We start from the raw sequence: 7,087 nt of genomic DNA, 5'->3' as shown, positions 1-7,087 counted from the left end.
GCAGAGTGAGTGAGGAGATTGGAGGAAGTTCTGCAAGTAGGGCAGTGAGAGGATAATGGTGTCGGATGAAGTGAAGTTCCCACTTCACCAGCAGTCCCAAAGACCAGCTCACTAACTGCTGATAAATTAAAAGTTTCCTAAACAAAAGAAAAAAAAAACACAGTGTAAAAAATAGAAGATTTTTTTCTGTCTGCTCCTCAGTCAATTCATACAGCCAAAAGAAGTTCTGAAATCACATTCAATAGGTTTATAGATTGAAAACTTGTGATTAAAGCAAAAAAACAAAAACCTGATGATGGATTATGCCCCAATAAAATAATTTATAGTTTATTATTTTGCTTTTAACATCCACTAATATGATGTAAAGTTGGGACTTTAAATGTAAATGGAGCCAGAAATGTAACAAAAAGATCCATATTTATAAAAACCATAAGCAATAAAGAGAACCCACACTGACAGCAGCAACGAGGCGACTGGAGGAGAGAATGTGAAGGGAAGACATAATGACCATGCTCTTCCTCCGAGTGGAGGAGTGGGCTTACTCTCTCCACAGCTTTCTCTCCGCCTCACTGGAGGTCAAGCATTCTATCGAGGGAGGCTGCTTTAGTCAAAGCTCGGTTTGATCATTTAACGCCTGTTTTTATTAACCTGAGCCCCAACAACCACTGCGAGAGAAAATCTTTTTAAAAAAAAGGTAGGTGGTGATTTTAACTGTACCTGAAAATGATTTTTTAGATCGTAATCATGCAGAGCCGCATCCAGCTTCCCAGCATGCTCTGGGGCGGCTGGTCTCCACATGGCCTGGGATGATATGGAGAAGGATGCATGCAGACGCCGACAGTACACATGGTCCCACCTCAGAGAGAGTAGATTTGCCTCACCAGATTAGATCGTATTTATGTTTTAAACAACATTTAATATTTTAAGTCTGTAATATTGTTCCTGCTGTTTTTTACTGATCACTCTTTGGTTTTATGTCAATGTTTTTATTAGGGTGTGAAGCCGAAAAGTGCCCTCAGGCAATTTAATCGGTTTTAACTTCTGACAAAATTTAGAGAGGTGCTTATTATTTTGGGATATTTTTAGACAGAGAAAGGGTGATTTTAGCATCTTAGGGCAGTGGTGGACCGTAAGACAGAAATAAAGCTTCTATGTCAACAGCACACCCTCAACATCACACGTGACATCACCAGATCTATGCAGGACTGGAGAGTGATATAGTGGAACTAGAGAATTAAGTGAGTCCACAGGAGGATCAGGACATTTTGAAGCCCAAAATCAAAAAGCTAGCTTAGCCGACCTCCTGGACGTTAAATTACAGGTCACTGTCAGGCCCGATTCCAGACCATAATCAATGGAACTCTCACTCAGCTTCTTCTTCGCCTCCTGGAGAGGACGGAAGAAATGGACAGGAGCGGGTAATCCACAAATGGCTTTCAGACACCATGGCAGGAGATCATTGGAGAGCAAGCGGAGGCAGATCAGAAGGCGAATAGCCGTATTAGAGTTTCTAGAAGTTCATCCTCTCTACATCAACGAGAGTATGAGCGAGCAGGACGGCTCTGCACCAAGCAGAGGACGGAGCTCTGCAAAGAGGAGACGTTCCTGAGGTGACGGCTACCTCAGGTCTCTGGGGAGAACCACCAAACTACCGTTCTGGAAGGGACCCAGACAGTCTGCAGGAGGTCCACGCTGCCCGGAAAGAGCTGCAGGGAGCGTGTGCCCCAGCATAGATGGACCTCACAGTTGAGTTTTTTTTTTTTTTTTTTTTTTTTAAAAGCAATTCTGGGGACATTTTCGCACATGATGTTTTAGAGTTTTAATGAAAGTCCTGTCCTCTGGCTCCATGCCATGTCCTGCAGCCAGGGCCTCGGTGCGTTACGCTGCTACCAAAAAAAGGCAACCTGCACGGACATTAAAAACTGGCGCCTGTGGCTTTGCTCTGGTGGATTACAAGCTTCGGTCCAAAGTTCCTTTGCCTCAAGAGAAGCTGGGGGAGCTATGGAGCCGTCATCCTCTGGGACCAGAACACTACTGTGTGCCCGGAAGAGATGGTCCTCATGCCGTGGACAATGTCCACCTATTAGTGATGTTTGGGAGTTTGGAGCGGTCTCCCAGCGGTTGTTGGATGGATTTAACACTGGTCTGATTCTCTAGGACCAGGGGAGGAAAAAAAAAAAAGGCTTTTGACCGCGGTTGAACACAGGGTCCTCTGGAAAGGTAATGGGAAGTTTGGGTTCAGCGCTGGTTAATAGCCAAGTCAAGGTGTTTGTAAGTTGAGTTGAGGAGGGACTTGCTGAAGTTTAACGGCACTAGTCTGCAAGTCTGATGTGAATCCTTTTAGAGTGTGATAGAGGCGGTGTCCGGCGAGGGGCCTGTGCTCTGTACGGGTCACATGCTCTACGCACACTCGCCCTAGAACCCCTCCTCTGCAGAATACGCAACAAACATTGAAGGTCTGATTTTACATGGTTTGAGTGATGAACATGCGTTGTATTGCTTTGCTGGATGACGTAATTGTTTTTCATTAGAGCCAGCATGAGTTAGAGTCGAGGAAATACACGTTTCTGTTTTAAACCTCTTACTCTGCCAGCAGAGCGCGGTGACTGGAAAAAAAAGTGAAGCCACGCTGTTGGTGAAATGGCACATGAACGGTCCTCACGGTTTGCTCCCACAAAATCTGGCCGGAAAGAGGGACGCCGGAAAACTACCTCGGGATATTCCTCGGTTAATGAGGTCATGGTGGGAGAAGAAAAAACTGGGAGGACACCGTCTATGCGAAAAAATTGAAAACAAAATTGAGAAATGGAAGTGGTACTCCCTCAGATGTCAGATAGACGGTATAGATTTTACTTTAGTTTTAGGTCTTAAATAACCTTGTTGCATACCTCTTTGTGGCACGTTGCTTGTTGATGGACCCCCGTCGGGCTCTACGTGCTCAGATACAGGGAAGATGGTAGATTTTTTTTTGGCGGGGCGGTCGGAGGGGTTCCTACACTGGGTGCCACACAGGGGGGTTTTGTGCTGTCTGTTTTCTGGTTTTTCTAAGAGAGGGAGGGGGGACAGAGGGCTCTTGTACAGCGGCAAGAGATCACGGCCACCTCAGGACTTCAGGTTGATTCAATAAGTTTAGGACAGTGGACGCTGACTCGTGCGGGAGAGGAGCGAACGTGAACGTGACCGCTGCTATCCTCAGCATGGGAGTAAACTGGGGCTGGACGCTGCTTGTTTTTAAACTGATCCTAATTTTTAAAGTTAAAGTGGGTTTCCTCCTTTTATTCAGGGCCGCCGGTGTAAAATATTGGGCACCCCATTTTTAAATACGGTAAGGTTGAGTGAATGGGTCTAACTCTCTGCAATGGTTGTTTGAAGGAGCTTTGATCAACGGGAGCAGACTGGACATCTGCTACGCGGGGTGTGCCCGGGCTGATAGGCAGCCCGAAACCGATAACGCGGAATATGAGCCTGACCAGCCAGCTGGTGGACCGGCAGCGAGGGTCCTGAAACTATCGGGGTGCGCAGGGGGCGGGGGGAGGGCTATGGCTCTCTCCTGCGGAATGACCTCTATCGGAGGTCACACAAAGGACTCATGGCATTAGGACACGGACAGCTCGACGGCTTGGGGGAGGAGGGGGGGAGGTTGGGAGAGGACGGAGGAGAGCGGAGAGAGAGGAGAATCCTTCATTTGGAAGGCTACAGCCCGGGGAGGGTGAGACAAAAATGAGCTAGGCCGATCCCACGACCCGTTCCCATAATCCACCTGAGCCCAGAGATTTGGAGAGGAGACCGGCCCCTGCTAGCATGTCAGTTAGAGGGGAAAACTCACCCGCACGGGAGCAGGACAAAGCCACGTATGTACCAGAACTGGTGATGAAAACAATAAACAAAAAAAGGACTGAGTGGCAGGACCCCACACTGTTCGGAATAATAGGTTGGGGGGGGGACATCCTCGTCCCCAGTGGAGGGGTTTTATACAAGCCTCCCCTCAAAAACAAAGCGACGATGCATCCAGTGGAGGATTTTACATGGTGTGTTAGCCGCCAAGGCTTTGCTCTCTGTTCTGAACCCAGCATGTTCTTAGCCCTGAGCATTTTCTGTATACCTCGAAGCTCGTCGAGAGGGGACAGAGACTGTGGCCCAACATGTTCATGAGTGGAAGAGACTCCACAGAGTTACTTCTCGCTTTTACATGGTTTTTAGTCTTTTTAATGTAGTAGTTTTTTACGGATGAGGGTTTATTAGGGAGTGCTACAAGGGAAGGCACAAAAAGAAAAATTCGGCAGCCTCCTGAATAGCCTTCAGGTGAAGCCAAAAAATGGCGGGAATGTATATAAGCAGGGCAAGAACAGCGGTAGGAAGAAACAGGGTGCGGGAAACCAGAGAGGGGCCGGATGGCCAGGACAGTCTGGCTCTGTACTCTCAGAAACAGAGAGAGCAGGCGCCAGGACGAGTCTGGACTCTGTAACATCAGAACAGAGAGGACAGGAGACCAGGACAGTCTGGCTCACTGTACATCAGACAGAGAGGACAGGAGACAGGAGCAGTCTGGCTGTAACAAGCAGAAAAAGAGAGGGACATGGAGACCAGGACAGTCTGGCTCTGGCACATCAGGCCAGACTCTGGTTTCGATTTTTAGCGTTTTATAAACACAGCGCCCCTGAGACATTGAGGCTTGTAAACAGACGTTGGTGTTTTGATTTAATGACCATTGTTTGTTCTGGTGTGAGACGAGCTGTTTTTGTTTTTGCACAGTTTTAGCGATGATATTCGTAAATCAAACGTGAGTTAGATTTTAATGCATTAGCACTTATATTTCATTGTGAACATGTCACAAATGATATAAGATATGTAAATAAAGGCTTTTGTAAAAATCAACAAAAAAAAAATCTCTCTCTCTCTCTCTCGTCTCTCTCCTCTCTCTCTCTCTCTGTCTCTCCTCTCTTCTCTCTCTGTCTCTCTCTCTCCTCTCTCCTCACTCTACTCTATCTCTCTCTCCTCTCTCTCTTCTCTCTCTCCTCTCTCTCTCTCTCTGTCCTCTCTCCCTAATCTCTCTCCCTCTTCTCTCATCTCTCTCCCTCTCACTCTCTCTCTCTTCCTCTCTCTTCTCTCTCTCGTCTCTCTCCTCTCTCCTCTACTCTCTCACTCTCTCTCTCTCTCAACTCTCTCGTCTCTCTCTCTCTATCTTCTCCCTCTCTCTCTCGGGCTCTCTCGCTCTCTCTCGACCTCTCTCTCTCTCTCTCTCTCTCTACGGTTTCGGTCATCTTCGTCGCTCTCCGCTCTGCTCGGTCTACTCCCGCCTCTCTCGCTCTTGCTATACGTCTCTCATCTCTCTGTCTCTCTCGTCGTCTCTCTCTCTCGTACTCTCTCTCCCTCTCTCTCGTCTGTCTCTCGTCTCTCCTCCCGCTCTCTTCTCTGTAATCTGCTCTCTCACCGCTCTCTTGTTCTGCTTCTCGTCTCTCTTTCGCTCTACTGCTCTCTCTATCTCCTCGTATCTCTCTCTCTCCCTCGTCTTCTCTCTCTCTCTCAGCTGTCCTCTCTCTCGCTCTCTGTTTCTGTCGCTCTCTCTCTTGTCCTCTCTTCTCTCATCTCTACCTCTCCTCTCTGTCTATGTCTCTCTCTCTATCTCTCGTTCTCTCTATACTCTATCGTACCTCTGTCTCTATGGCTCTCTCTTCATCTCAGCCTCCCTCTCTCTCTCTGTCTTCTCTCTTCTCTCTCTCTGTCTCTCTCTCTCGGTCTCGCTCTCTCTTCGCTCTCTCTCTCTCTCCTCTTCCTCTCTCTGTCTCTCTTCTCATTCTCTCTCATCTACTTCTCCTCGTCTACTGTCTCGCTTTGCTATCTCTTATCATCTCTCTCCTCTCTCCTCATTACTCTCTCTTTTTCCTCTCTCTCTCTCCCTATCTCTCTCTCCTACTCTCATCGCTCTCTCTCTTTCGTTCTCTCTTGTCATCGGGGTCTCTATCTTCTCTGTCTCGCTCGTCTGTCTCTCCATCTCTCGATCGCTCCTCTCTCCTCTATCTCTATCTCTCTGTTCTCTACTCTCTCGTCTCTCTCTCTCTCTCTCCCTCGTTCTCTATCTGTATCTATGTCTACTCTCTCTCTCTCTCTCTCTCTGTCCGCCCTCTCCTGTCTCTCTCTCTTCTCTGTCTCTACTTCTCTCTGTCTCTCTCTCTCTCTCTGTCTCTCTCTCTCGTCTCTCTTCCTCCCTATCTCTCTAGTCTCTCTCTCTCTACTCTCTCTCATCTCTCTCTATTCTCTCTCTCTCTATCTATCTTTCTCTCTCTCTGTCTCCTCTCTCTCTCTCTCTCTCTCCCTCTCCGCTTCTCTTCCTCCTCTCTCTCTCCTCTCTCTCTCTTATCTCTGTCTCTCTCTCTCTCGTCTCTCTTTCTCTCTCTCTCTCTCTCTGTCTCTCTCTCTCTCTCGTCTCTCTCTCTGTCTCTCTCTCTCTATCTCTCTTCTCTCGTCGTCTGGTTCTCTCTCTCCTCTCTCTCTCTCTGTCTCCTTCTGTCCTCGCTCTCTCGTCTCTCTTCCTCTCTCATCTCTCGCTCTCTCTCTCCTCTATCTCTCGCTCTCTCTCTCTCCCTATCTCTATCTCTCTCTCTTCTCTCTCTCTCCTCTCTTCTCTCTTCTCTCTCTCTCTCTTCTCTCTGTCCTCTCTCTCCTCTCTCTTCTCTCTCTGTCCTCTCTCTCTCTCCTCTCTCTCTCTCTTTTCTCTCTCTATCTCTCTTCTTCTCCTCTCTACTCCTCTCTCTCTCTCTCTTCTCTCTTCTTTGTCTCTCTCTCTCTCTTTCTCCTCCTCTCCTCTGTCTCTCTCTCTGCTCTCTCTCTCTCCTCTCTCTCTTCTCTCTCCTCTCTCTCTCTCTCTTTCTGTCTCTCTCTCCTCTCTTTTTGTCTCTCTCTCTCGTCCTTCTCTCTTTTTTCTCTCTCTCTCTTCTCTCTGTCTCTCTGCTCTCTCTCCTTTCTCTGTCTTCTCTCCTCTCTCTCATCTCTTCTCTCTCTCTTTTCTCTCTCTCCGCTCTCTCTGTCTCTCTTCTCTCTCTCTTCTGTCTCTCTCTCCTCGCTCTCTCTCTCTGTCTCTCTCTCTTCT

The sequence above is a fragment of the Sander lucioperca genome, chromosome 16 (genome assembly GCF_008315115.2).
Source record: "Sander lucioperca isolate FBNREF2018 chromosome 16, SLUC_FBN_1.2, whole genome shotgun sequence".
In the NCBI taxonomy this organism is placed as follows: domain Eukaryota; kingdom Metazoa; phylum Chordata; class Actinopteri; order Perciformes; family Percidae; genus Sander; species Sander lucioperca.
Note: the sequence above shows the minus strand (reverse complement) of the source record.